The sequence below is a fragment of the Sus scrofa genome, chromosome 14, assembly GCF_054392235.1.
Source record: "Sus scrofa isolate SSC_HxYL_T2T_F1_AM1 chromosome 14, Sscrofa_HxYL_maternal_Yorkshire_Landrace_v2.0, whole genome shotgun sequence".
Lineage (NCBI taxonomy): Eukaryota > Metazoa > Chordata > Mammalia > Artiodactyla > Suidae > Sus > Sus scrofa.
In genome coordinates, this window is record NC_139396.1 from 132,081,676 (window position 1) to 132,096,321 (window position 14,646).

General features: G+C 40.4%; 1 protein-coding gene across 1 annotated transcript in view; it reads left to right on the plus strand.

The window, feature by feature from the left end:
* Nucleotides 1-528: 528 nt before the first annotated feature.
* Nucleotides 529-14,646, plus strand: part of R3HCC1L (R3H domain and coiled-coil containing 1 like) — an 85,723-nt gene continuing 71,605 nt past the window's right edge. Inside the window, 1 exon segment of the mRNA NM_001434936.1 lies at nt 529-591. The gene's annotated coding sequence lies outside the window, so the exon portion shown is untranslated.

Genomic DNA, 14,646 nt, shown 5'->3' on the forward strand with positions numbered 1-14,646 from the left:
AGATGTCTGTGGGACGTGAGGGGACACAAATATTCTGGAGAACACTAATGTTTGAGGCAGGCTAGAAAACGAATTCTTGAGGAAGACGGAGAAGAACGACTTGAGAGGAAGAAGGAAAACCTGGATAGCGTCAAAACATAAGTAACAATGTGCAACAGTATCAAGTGATTTCTAAAGCTTAGGTTAGATGCCCTGAAATACCTCCACTGAGTAATGGCAACATGGGCACTTTCGGGGGCGGGGAGCAGAAGCCGCGGACTAACTTTTTCAAGAAACTTGGGGCGAAGACAAGAGTAGGGTTGGTAAGATTAAGTGGGATATGACCTTCGAGCACATTTATAGCTGAGAAGGGGGAGGAGGTCCGAGCGGACAGGAGGACAAACATCTCCCTGCTTGCATCATTTTGCCAGCTCCTCCCACCACGTGACCAGGAGGCCGTCTCCGGGGGCCGGGCCTCGCGGAGACTACAGCCCCCAGAAGGCCCCGCGGCGCTCGGGGGCGGGGCCGAGGCCTGGCGCGCGCCCGGGAGGCGCGAGCGGAAGAGCAAGAGCTTCGAGGAGGCTGCGGAAACGGAGACCGACTGCGCCCCTGGTAAAGAGCTGCCCCGCTTCCCTGTCCCTTCCTTCCTCCGCACCTTGGGCTGGGGCTGGTCGCCTCTACTTCTCCCCTTACACTTGGGACAAGCTTCCTTTCCCTTTTGTGTGTTACCGGTATTTTTCTCCTCACGTGACGTGTGGGGCTAGCCCCTGCCTGGGGCGGAGGTTTCTGGGAAGCTCCCGCCCTTCGACCCCTGCGGGCCTTGTGTTGCGGGGGAAACCTTTGAAGGCTCTTTTTGCCTCCTAGGGCTGCTTACCTGCTTTGGGCCCCTTCCCCAGGTACTCCCTGAGGAGGGGCCGTACCTTTCCTGGGTTTCAACAGGTACTGAGCCGGGTCGTGGCGACCCCCCCTCTCCGCCCAGGAGTATTGGGTTATGGGCCTCGGGGGCTGCCCCAGACGACCACCGGGCTGTGGGCGATTTCAGGGCACGAGTCTCTGGAGGGAGTCCGCTGCGCCGACTGGGAGCCCCAGGCTATGGGCTGGGAGTGAGCCGTCTTTACGAGAGGGTGTATTTCCTGGTTTTCTTGGGCCGCCTTCAGAAAACTTCAAGTCCGATTATTAAAGTTTTCCTCATCAGTAAAGCCAACTCTAAGAGTTGAGTAAGGAAAGAAGCAGGGGATTTGAAGTCTGATGTCCTGGGAAGAGCCTTGGGTCTGCCACTTGCTGGGCTTGTGATCTTTTATAGCCCATTTGTCGTAGCCTCGGTTTCCCGATCTGAAAAATGGGGGTAATTGTCTTAGAAGCCTGCCTGCCTGCCTTCCAGTGTTTTGGGCTTCAGCAGAAGTGACCCGTGTGGGAAAGCACGTTTCAAATATAACAACCTTACTATCTTTTTTCTCCTCCAGCCCAGGTCAGTTGAACTTTAAAACCACATTCATGTCTTTATGAACTTGATTTATAAACATGATCGTGATCAGTTGAATTAGTTAATAAACAGGGGGGAAGTGTCTTTGCAAAAGAATGTGAGCCAAACAAATGTTCTTATGCCCTGTTCTGAGTGAAGCGGTGACATTAGGGCCTGTCACCTTTGGGGTCAATTTAAAACTTCATCTGGATTCAAAGGTCCACCAGAGTTTTGGAGACTTCCCTTCCACCAGGACTCTTAGAGCCAGTGTTGCTTCCCTCTTGTTTTGTTATAACTTCCCTTCAGCACTACACTGGTGCAAGTAGTCCAGAAAGTGCTTATTGTTCCTCAGATGTGGCGCTAAGCTAACGCCTGTCTCCAGCAGGTCTAGTGACTTTTTTTCCTTTTCGCACACTGCTTGTGTTAAACCTAGCTCTGCGTCTAACACGGTTCCACTTACCTAGCTATACTAGGTAATAAGAAGGAGATATATGTGTTAGAAGTGCGTGTTTCCTGGTTTCTATTCTGGCAGTTTAGCTCTGTGTTTAAGGAGGTAGGCTTTTGTCTTATTTCTCCCCTTGTAGAGAAAGGATTTTACAGTCAACTTTTTGTGGGTTTGGAGGTGTAGTTAGTTGGTAATCATGTATTTATGCTAAAATCATTGGTTCAGAAATACTTGCGTGTGGTTTGGTTCTAAAAACGGAGGATGGCAGTACAGTGATTTAGTTGAATGTACAAAGTTGAACAAATTTGAGTTCAAATCCTGGCGCCTGGTGCTGCGACTTCTAGTTTATGATGTTCAACAAATTATTTGACCTCTCTCAGCCTATCTATAATTTCTGAAATGAAGATAATAGCATTTACCTCATAAGGTGTCTATAAGGATTAAATAAGATGTGAATACAAAGTAATGCCTGCTCATTGTTTTGTTGCTCTTGTAGTTGATGACTGATGATGGTAAAAAATGATGATATTTTTGGAGTTCCCATCATGGCACAGTGGTTAACGAACCCGACTAAGAACCATGAGGTTGTGGGTTCGATCCCTGGCCTGGCTCAGTGGGTTAAGGATCCCGTGTTGCCGTGAGCTGTGGTGTAGCTCACAGATGCAGCTGGGATCTGGCATCGCTGTGGCTGTGGTGTAGGCTGGCAGCTACAGCTCCGATTAGACCCCTAGCCTGGGAACCTCCACATGCCATGGGTGCGGCCCTAGAAAAGACAAAACAAACTAACAAACAAAAGATGATGTTTTTAGGTACAGTATTTTCTTGAGATTACATCTCTTTTTTGTTGTTGTTTCTAAAATGAAGGTGGTTATCCTTAACCCATGAACTTAGAGGAAAAAAAAGCTGTAAATAGAAGTTCCCAGATTGCAGAGTTTTTTTTTTTTTTTTTTTTAAGCAATTACATTTTATATAAAGATTCATTTAGGCTATTTTTCACGTTCAGGAAGTTTCCAAAATGCTCTTGTGAAAAGATTGTTGTTGAGGTGTGCTACTGGACTGTTGCTTCATTTATAGCCTATAGTAAGAATGCAGTTTTCTGTCTGCACAGTGTAGCTTGTAGCAGAACAATTATCTATGTTTATTTTTTTATTTTTATTTTTTTTGTCTTTTTTGGTCTTTTTGGTCTTTGTTGTTGTTGTTGCTATTTCTTGGGCCGCTCCTGCGGCATATGGAGGTTCCCAGGCTAGGGGTTGAATCGAAGCTGTAGCCACCGGCCTACACCAGAGCCACAGCAACGCAGAATCCGAGCCGCGTCTGCAACCTACACCACAGCTTGCGGCAGCGCCGGATCGTCAACCCACTGAGCAAGGGCAGGGATCGAACCCGCAACCTCATGATTCCCAGTCGGATTCGTTAACCACTGCGCCACGACGGGAACTCCTATGTTTATATTTAGATACTGACTATTGACTAGGACAGAGTTTTATAGAGCATTTTTTGTTGGTTCTCTGCCCTCTTCCCCTGCCCTTCCCACCTTTCTTTTTCTTTTTTCTTTCTTTTTTTTCAAAGCCAGACTCTTCGACTCTAAAAGTTCAATCTAGTGGGTAGGGTCCAGAAGATTTGGTGACCCTCATTTTTTGAAAGTGGAAACTCTTAGTGACTGGTGATGATGGTGGCATTAGTATGTGTGTATCTGCAAGGAGTGAGAGTTTAAAGAAACTGAGGAGGAAGGCTTAGTAGAGAAAACTGATATGTTGGTCAAAGCAAAATCTTAGAGTTAAGAATTGAAATGTTTACTTTTTATTTCTTCCAGTGCTGTGTTGATTACAAGATGTCCACCCATGCACATGTTTAGGAAATATTTCTTTCATGTCTTTTTTCCCTGTGGTTTCCCCTGGCTCTGCTTTGTCTGTTTTATCTTTACCTTTAGTTAAGAATCAATAAGATAACTATTTCTTCATTACAGACTTGTATATAAAGGGACAATAGAGTTACTTCCATTAAAATCTACTTTGTGTGCTATAACGTGTTATTTTTCCCTCTATGTTTTTAACATTTTGGTTTTTGACTTTTTTTTTTTACATAAAAGAAGTTTTGGAAAGGTAGACCCATTTTCAGGTTTAGTAAAAGATAGATGGTGTTATTACCATCTTAAACTTTTATTATATTTTTCTTTTATTTTTGCTTTTTAGGGCCATACCTGCAACATATGGAGGTTCCCAGGCTAGGGGTCTAATCAGAACTACAGCTGCCAGCCTCCACCACAGCCACAGCAACACAGGATCTGAAGCACGTCTGTGACCTACACTGCAGCTCATGGCAGTGCCAGATCCTTAACCCACTGAGCGAGGCCAAGGATCAAAGCCGCAACCTCATGTTTACTAGTGGGCTTTGTTTCTGCTATGCCACAGAGGGAACTCCTATATTTTTCTTATAGTAATGAATTTGGTGATACATATGTATTCATCCCCCTAATGGTTCGCATGATTACTGTATTTTTTTTTTTTCCACTTTTTAGGACCACACCAATGGCATATGGAGATTCCAGGCTAGGGGGATCCAGTTGGAGCTACAGCTGCCGGCCTATGCCACAGCCACAGCAACGCAGCATCCCAGCCTAGTCTGCCGCCTACACCACAGCTCATGGCAACACCAGATCCTTAACTGAGTGAGGCCAGGGATCCAACCCCCAACCTCATGGTTCCTAGTTGGATTCATTTCCGCTGTGCCGTGACGGGAACTCCAAAGAAGGGGCCTATCTTTTTTTTTTTTTTTTTTTTTTTTTCATACTATTTTATGGCCGCACCCGTGGCATGTAGAGGTTCCCAGGCTAGGGGTTAAATTGGAGTTGTAGCCACTGGCCTACACCATGGAAGCATGGGATCTGAGCTGTGTCTGTGACCTATACCATAGCGGGTTCATTAACCGCTGAGCCATGAAGGGAACTCTGAACTGTATTTTTTTTTTTGTTAGCTGAATTTAAGTTTGTTGACTGTGACCATGAAACTCTGAAAAGCAGAGCTAACTGGCTAGTATGTTTGAATCTGTGACCCTGTCCTCATTAGCTCTATAAACTTACTGTTCACAAGACACCACAACAGAATGAATAAGACTGGTGTATTGATGATTTGGCACCTGTGCACTCAGACATAATAGCAGTAAATGAACAGGTACCAGAAGTAAAAGTATAGATTTTTAATTATACATACAAGACTGGCCCTTACACTGTGTTTAAAACTGGTGACCTATAGGATGATCTTTGACAGTCACTAACCTGAACTATAATTTAGACATTTCTTTTAGTTGTTGTATTCATTGCAGACTTCCCACCCACAGCAGAAGGGAGAAGAAATGGAGCTAGGCTCTTCATGTCTTGAAAGAGAACTCTACTTCTCCTATTCCACCCACCAGAAAATGTGCTCTTAGCTAGTGGGGAAAGCGTTTAGAGTTTTCTATTAATGAGCCCAGGAGGATGGATGAAGCCCAGGTAACTCCTAAGAGCTTATTGAATTACAGAGAAATTCCAGTTGTCAGAGGTTTAGATAGAAGAGAAGTTATAGAGTACTGCTTTGCAGCAGTAAGCCTGCATTTGGAGATTTTCTCCTCTCAGTAAAACTTGAACCAGTTGCTTCCAGTCTGTGGTGTGCACTTTTTACAGTCTCATGCCAGCCTTCTTTTTCACTCTTGAGATTTACTCTTCAGTTTCATTACTGTTTGTTGTCCCTCTTGTATCTTTTTTTTTTTTTTTTCAATGTCAAACATGGCTAGTTTTGGAGTAGGAATAAAAATGGAGAAGCAGATAAGCACTATTGGAAACAGCAGGTGCTGATGTATAGTATTCTGAGGCTCCCAGATAACACAGGTGAGCCTGTGTGTAAGATGATTTGGATTTCTGGAATGGGCCAGTGGCTGACAGTTCATGACTGTTTAACTTGGTGCAGAGGCAAAAATGTGGAGCAATGATGTGTGACATTCCTTAATATGAGATTTGCCTCTTAGAAAAAATCCATGTAGTGTTAATACTGGCTTGCATTTGGGCTGTTTTCAAGTTCTTTGCCGTGGAGTACCAGTAGCGTATTGAAGAAAGAAGGGAAGCACTTGGACTTGAATAGTCACCTCTTAAATTTATACCTGTTTCTGTTTTCTTATCGTTTGTGAAATAGGGGTGATAATACTAACCCTGCTTGTTTATAGAGGGAAAAGTTAACAAGAGTGTCTTGAAAATGGGGTAACTGTAGAAGAAAGACAGAAAGGCAGAGTCTGAGAAAGGGGAAAACACACACACTGGGGTGGGTAACTTGGGGAGAGACAGAGGAATACACACATACAAAAGGCAGTGAGTGAGGGTCAGTCAGAAACAGAGAGGGATGCGCAGGTTCCCAGGTTAGGGATTGAACCTACGCCACAGTTGTAACCAGAGCCACAGCAGTGACAATGGCAGATCCCTAACCCGCTGACTCACCAGAGAACTCCAGTCCAACATCATCTCTCTTTTTTCTTTTTATGGAAGTTCCCGGGGGTTGGGGCTGGCCATTGGGGTATCTAGGGGCTGAATTGGAGCTTTCTTCCACTCTATTTTCTGTGTATGTATATTAACCTAAAACACACACACACACACACACTTATTGGAATCTCTTGCTATTGTATATGCATTTTGTATTCTGCTTTTTAAAAAACAAAATATTTATCGATAGTGCAATAGTGTCTAGGTCTGTTTCTGGAGTCAACATGAATTATATTACTGGGCAGTGATCTTTAAATTTGTATTCATTTTGCCTGGGAACCTAGGAGACAGGTTCAAATTCTGGCATTGCCATTACCAAATTGAAAACTAAGGCAAGTTATAGGATATCTCTGGGCTTCCATTGTGTCAGCTGTTGAATGTATCTTCCAAGGTATTTGATAAGACAATCTGATGAAAGTTAACCTTCTCCTTGGAAAATCACTTATACATACAAGATGTCCTTGTTTGGTCAGTTTTTTAAAAAATTGGAGTATAATTGACTAACAATTTTATATTAGTTTCAGGTGTACAACATAGTGATTTGATATTTCTTATGCTACAAAATGATCATGAGAGTAATTACCATCTGTCACCACACAAAGTTATTATAGTGTTATTGACTATATTCCCTATGCTGTATATTACATCTCTGTGACTTATTTCTGTTATAATTGAAATTTTATATTTCTTAATCCCCTCACCTGTTTCATCCATTGCCTGCCCCCACCCCCAAACAACCACCAATTTGGTTTCTATATCTTTGATTTTCTTTCTGTTTTATCGTGTTTGTTACTTCATCTTATTTTTTAGATTCTACATATATGTGAAATCATACAGCATTTGTCTTTCTCAGTCTCATTTATTTCACTTAGCTTAATGCACTCTGAGTCCATGCATGTTGTCACGAATGGCAAGATTTTATTTTTTTTTAAAAGCTGAGTAATATTTAATTGTGTGCATATATATATAATATATGTATATGTTACATTTTCTTTATCCATTCATCTATTGGTGGACATTTAGGTTGCTTCCATATCTTGACTATTATAAACAAACTTGCAATGAACACTGGCATGCATATACCTTTTTGAATTTTTGTTTTCCTTGGTTAAATACCCAGAAGTGGAATTTCTGTATCACATGGTAGTTTTATTTTTAATTTTTTGAGGAACCTCCATAGTGGTTGTACTATTCTACATTCCCACCAACCCTGCATAGAGTTTCCCTTTTCTTCACATCCTTGCAACTTGTTATTTTTTGTTCTTTTGGATGAGCTGTTCTGACAGGTGTGTGGTGATGTCTCATTGTGATTTCGATTTGCATTTCCCTGATGATTAATGATGTTGAACATCTTCTCATGTGCCTGTTAGCCAACTGTATGTCTTTGGAAAAAATGTCAGTTTAGGTCCTCTGCCCATTTTTATATTTTTGATATTGAGTTGTGTGAGTTCTTTATATATTTTGGATATTAACTCCTTATTAAACATGTCATTTGCAGATATCTTCTCCCATTTAGTAGGTTGCCTTTTCATTTTGTTAATGGTTTCCTTTGCTGTGCAGAAGCTTTTGAGTTTGATGTAGTCCCACTTGTTTGTTTTTGCTTTTGTTGCCCTAGCCCAAGGAAACACATCCAAAAAAATGTTGCTAAGACTGATGTCAAAGAGCATACTGCCTATGTTTTCTCCTAGGAGCTTTATGGTTTTAGGTCTTACACTCAAAATACATTAAAGACTTAAATGTATTTTTGTATTTGGTGTAAGAAAGTGGCCTAGTTATATTTTTTTTGCATGTAGGTGACCAGTTTTCCTTACACTATTTATTGCAGCGACTATCGTTTACCTACTATATATTTTTGCCTCCAGTGCTGTAAATTAATTGACCATGTAAGTGTGGTTTTATCTCTGGGCTGTCTATTCTGTTACCTAGTCTGGTCAGTCTTTGGACTTCTTCCATTCAACTACTGGGTGAACTCTGTGTTGAGGAATGGAAAATAGAACAGTATCCATCTGAGGTTACTAGGTCTTCATGAAGAGGAGGATCTTGAAGGAAGTGATAGAGTGACAAAATGGGGAGGACAGAGTAAAATTACACATGAAGAGAGTGATGAGAAGTTAGAAGCAAAAAAGTATAATATATTGACTGAATGAGACAAAAAGGGTATTTTAACAGTATTGCACAAATGGAAAGTTAGGATTTTACTGATGATGATGATGATGAGTAGTAAAGAGATGTGTTTCGTTAGGTCTATATGTGTATGGGGATAATGAAGAATTAATGGAAAGCTTTGAAGGCTAGCCTGAAGAACTTAAATTTGATCCTGGAGTATTTTTGTTGAAAGTCATATGATGAAAACAGTGTTTGAGAAAGGTTGTTCTGGCAGGTTTGTGGGATAACCTTGGGTGGGGAGTGGCTTTAGGGTATTTCCAGTAAGACAGTCATGGGATGATGTGGAAATAGAAAACACAATAGCTCTCGTGGAGGAAGAGCTATAAGTATGGGGTGAGAAGAGCTGAAAGAGTTGGAATACCTTAAAGTTTTGAGCTTCTACAAATCAAGGGTATTGCGGTGCCTTGATTTGGGAAAGAATCTCATAGAGGTCAAGGGAGAAAGGGAATGAGTTCAACTGCTAATAATAAGTTTTAGGCATTAGATAATTTGGTAGTTGAAAAAGTCTGGTACTTTAAAAGTAAACTTGGAGTTCCTGTTGTGGCACAGCGGAAATGAATCCGACTAGGAACCATGAGGTTTTGGGTTCAATCCCTGGCCTTGCTCAGTGGATTAAGTATCTGGTGTTGCCGTGAGCTGTGGTGTAGGTCGCAGATGCGGCTCGGATCTGACATTGCTGTGGCGTGGCGTAGGCTGGTTGCTACAGACTCCTAGCCTGGGAACCTCCATATGCCATGGGTTGTGACCCTGAAAAGTGGGGGGGGGAAAAAAGGTAAAGAACTCAATAACATAAATGAATGCTGTCCCTTTTAAAGTAATCCATTTTTAAGACCATGCATTTATTCTAGGAAATAAATATTCTTTGGAATTTGTGTTTTAGGACTGTTTTCAGAACCAGTAGAGCCATACAAGAAAACCAGTCTCATTACTTTATGGTCATACCTTTTGTACTCAAGAGTATTATCTTCGTTGATCACTCCACTTGTTTACCATATTTATTTCTAAGTAATATTTCACAGTTCCTAGAAATTAATCTGTAGAGGTATAAAATTTGTTACCATGGTGGATGATTAAATAACTATCATTGTGGCCGAGGACAACATTAAAAAGTCAAACTGTGACAGCAACCTTAGAAAAGGTGCTAGTGCACCCTGGTTAAAAGGGTGGGTTCTGGAAGCCTAGGTTTGAATGATCTCTTCTGTATATAAGTTCTGTGTCTTGAGCAAGTTATTTAAGTTGTCTGGGTCTCAGTTTCCTCATTTTTATTTAAAAATTTTTTTAAATTAAAGTATAGTTGATTTACAATGTTGTGCTAATTTCTGCTCTACAGCAGAGTGACTCAGTCATAAATATATGTAATTTCCCTTTTTAAGTATTATTTCCCATCATGGTCTATCCCAGAAGGTTGGATATAATTCTCTATGCTATACAGAAGGACCTTGTTTCTCCATTCTTAATGTAATAATTTGCATCTGCTAACCCCAGACTCCCACTCCTTCCCCTCTCCCCCTTGGCAACCACAAGTCTGTTCTCTGTGTCTGTGAGTATGTTTCTGTTTTGTAGATAGGTTCATTTGTGCCATATTTTAGATTACACATTTTAGATTCCATGTATTCCACATATTTATGTGATATTGATATCCTATGGGTTTTTTTTTAATTTTTAATTTTTATTTTTGTGTGTGTGTGTGTTTTAGGGCCGCACTTGTGGCACATGGAGGTTGCCAGGCCAGGGGTCCATTCAGAGCTGTAGCCGCTGGCCTGTGCCAGAGGCACAGCAATGCGGGATCTGAACCCTTCTTTACCAGAGCCATTTTGCTGGGCCCTGGTCGGAAGCTGATTTCCTCATTTTTAAAATAAGGATGGTGATAATGCTTCCTATTTCATAGGATTATTGTGAAGATTAGCTCTTAGAACAATGCCTGGCAAATATGAAAAGCTCAGTAGACATTAGCTATTTATTGCCGTCACATCAGCTACTACTGTTGTTACCACCACTACTTTGTCTATTTATCTATTTTGTTTGTTTAAAAAATCACTTATGTTCCTGTTGCATTGTCTTGTACAAATGGAATGATACACAGCTGGAGATAAAATGAGAGCTCAAATAAATGATCAGGCATACAGAGATGAGGGTGTTTTTTGTTTGTTTGTTTGTTTTTTAAGGGTGTTTGAACTAGAACTTGGAGAAGAGCAGAAAAGACCAAGGATGGAATGTTGGGGGATATTCATGGTAAGGGGGTGGGAGGCAGAAAAGGAGCAGCAGAAGACTGTTTAGAGAAAGAAAACAGAGTGTATGTTAGTGTAGAGGTTATATTAATCAGGATTAGATTTGGTTGCAGCCAGATGACAGAGACATAAGCATGATAGAAGTTCATTTCTCTTGATGTCTCGAATTCTAGAAGTAGTCTAGGACTGTTGTGGCTTGTCATGGTGGTGTGTTGCTCCAGTGTGCATGAATTCTGTTCTTTTCCCAAGTCACTTTATAGTCTGAGATGACTATAGAGCTCCAGCCTTTATATCCACATTTGAACCAGCAGAAGGGAAGAGAAGAACACATCTCCTTCTCTTTAAGAATGCTTCCTGAAAGTTATATGTGCCACTTTTGCTCATATTCCATTGGTCATATAGCCTTAACTTCCTACTGGTGATGTTGGGAAATGTAGACTATTTGGAATGGTTAATGCCTGGCAAGGAAAAAACGGGAACAGTGAGGGTAATCCAAGGTAGTTAGATGAAGAATGTATGGTAGATAACAGAGTTCATTGTCTTTAAGATAGTTTAATTCTTTATTGGTAATCCTTGATAGAGTTTCTGTGTTTAGGAAACTCTGAGTATGAAACTACTCTTATCAAATTGCATCAACAGTGCTTTGTTTTTAGGGTGCAGTCCCTTCATGCATCCTTACTTAATTAGGATTATCAGTCTCTTTTAAGGAAAATGATTATGGGTATATATGTATACGTATGCACATGTGATGTATATGTATATTTATCTTCTCATTTAACATTAGCGTTGGCCAAAATTACTTCACATGGCAACAGCATGCAGTAAAGTTGATGGCAAATAAGCCTGTGATATCTTTCTTTAGTTGCTTTAAGCTTTTAATTTTACCTAATCTTCTATCCACTCTCCAATTTGGTTGTTTTGGGCCATTGTTTTTAATCTGTCTCTGTTCTTTTATATTACTACTCTGTCTCACTGCTGTTAATCGTACTTCCCAAAATAGATAAATGAGCAAATTTAATTAAATGTGTTCTCTGCACTCTCCTGATCATTAATGAATTTGTAAGTAAGGTCAGACCTGCAATCTTCCTAGTATTATAGTGACTGAATTCTCTCTATCCACTAAATTGGTAATTATTTGCTTTAACTTTTTTTTTTTTTAAAGCCTCCCTATTTTGTGTGTTTATATTCTTTCAGTGTTGGAAATATGAAGTTCTTTTAACAAAAAAGGGAAGACCTTTTCCCTAGGATTTTTGTCCCTTTGAATTTAAAATGTTTTATTTATGTATTTTTGTGTTTGGATTTTTTGACCAATTTCTGCCCTTTTTTTTTTTTTTTTTCCATACCTGTGGCATATGGAAGTTTCCAAGGCATGGATTGCAGCTCTTGCCTTGCCAGGCTGAGGCAATGCTGGATCTTTAACCCACTGCACCAGGTTAGGGATTGAACCTGTACCTCAGTAGGGACCTGAGCCACCACAGAGGCGATACTGTCCTTAACCTGATGTGCCAAAGTGGGAACAACTATTTATTTTATATATCTATGTATCTATACACACACCCCCCCACACACACATTTTTTTGTTGTTGTTGTTTTATTTTTTTTTGGCTCCAACTTTGGCATGTGGAAGTTCCTGGGCCAGGGATTGAACCTGCACCACACCAACAACCAAGCTCACCAGTGACCATGCCAGATCCTTTACCCGCTGCACCACAAGAGGACTTCCTATTTATATATTTTTGAGTGATGAACATATGTTTAAGATAAGTTCATAGTTTGCTATTTATATTTTGTCAACATACAGTTTAAAATCGATGCAGTTTTAAAAGTCACATAGTAAAACAAACCAAAAAAAAAGGTTTATAACAAAATATAGTGAATAGTCATTGTGTCACCCTTGCCTAGTCTCTCTAGTTATTTCTCTAAAGGTAACCACTTTCAGTTCCTTAGGATGTTTCTTCTGGCATCTACATATCTTTGTATTTTAAAATAATATGTGTGCAATGCTATCATTTGTTTCACCAGTTTATTCATTATATGTAAAGTTTCTATTATGATATAGAAAATTTTGCTGTTCTTAAACCACCATTACCATTGCAGCTTCTCCCCTAGCCTTCCAGTTTGTTCCAGTAGTTAATGTTGTATTTACAGTATTATGCCTGTGCACATTTGCTGATCGTGTCTTAAATAGTGACCCCTAAGTGCAGTTTTCCACAAGGTCAGTAAAAATAATCTGTCAGTTCGAATTTTCTTTCCTTTTAAAAAAAATTCTTGGAAATTTCTCTTCTGGAGATTTTCTCTGGGCTCCTATCTGAGCCTGCTATCTGGGCCTGCTGCACAGACCTTTTCCTGGTATGGTTTTCCTTTGTTGTCATCTTTAGACTTTTCTCTCCCTTTGGGTGTGATTCCCAATGTTGTTGGAAGTCTTATCTTCATTCTCCATTTACCCTCTTGCTGAGGCGCAACACATCCTCTAGTAGTTGTGTTGAATTGAAAAGACAGTACCTTTGGCAGAGAGCTTGAGGATGACTACCCTCAAATGCCTGTCTCTGTCACAAAGCTTTCATCTGGATTGCTTGCCTTCTACTGTGGTTCACAGTTAGCATCCTGGAATTCCCATTCACCAATGCTTCTTCAGTTCTCTCTTGTGTTGACTGTTTTATTTTGCACATCCTGCGTCTTTCTTTGTTTTGATTTATTTCCTTGTTTTATGTCAAAGGATGATGAGACTGTCACTCACCCTCTAGATTATCTGATCAGGCACAGCCTCCCTGAACAAAGCAGATTGTTTATCTTACAGTATTTGACGGGAGTGTGGAGTTAAGGGATTGGAAGATTTTAAGAGGCACAACTGGGTTAACAACATCTGTAAGTCTGGTTACTTGGGTGACATTGTTGATTGGTTGGTACTTGTGCTTATTGGAATGCGTTTGTCCCTGATTGGTTGGTTTATAAAAGAATGCCTGCTGGGGTAAATCATCCTTGTTATTTGACTGGATTTAAAACTGGTTCTTCTGAAAACATTTTATTTATCTTGGCTACAGGTAATCGTTTTTTTCCTAAATTTGTAAGAAGTTTAAATTCTCAATCCTGTAGTAGTTCTCTAAGAAAGACTACATGACAGGTAGTTTTTAGAGCCTTTCCATGTCAAAATGTCTTTTCTCTCTGTCCTCATATGTGATTACTATAGTCTGGGTAAGTGAAATTCTAGATTGGGAATCTTTTTCTTCAGAATTGTGAGGGAATAGTTTTTTTCAACTTGTCCTCTGTTGCTGTTTGGAAGTTCTAAACTCACATGAATCTTTTGTTTGGACCTTCTCTTTGGAAATTTGTTGGATCTCTTCTTTGTCTTGGTATTCTGAAATTTTAGTGATGTGCCTTGATGTGGGTCTGTGTCTGTTTTCATGCTGTGCTGGATATTTGTAGATACTTGGAGGACTCTTAGTCTAGAACAGTTCACATAGTTCCAGGAGCTCCTGTGTGGCGATTGGGGTGGGGTAATAGATCTTAGCATTCAGTATGCTTGCTTAATCACCCGGTTTTAAAGACCTCTGCACTTGGAGACCGTCACCAAACCAGAGATAATCTGTTTTACATTCTGCAGAGCTAAACTCAAGTCTTTTTTCAAGAAGGCGAAGGTGATCTAAGAATCTAACTGCTCTTCAAACAGCTTTTACCCAGTGCTCCTTCCCCACTTCACTTCCAATTCCAGAGGTAGTGCCAGCAGTCCTGACCCTTCTCTGAATTTCTGGTTGTAAATTGGCGAGGGTCTCAGGTTTCTCTACTGCTGGATTAGAATTTGACTCTCAGGGAGCTGCTATACAGTTACTATTCATCTGTATATGTTCCAACTTCCAAAGTTTTG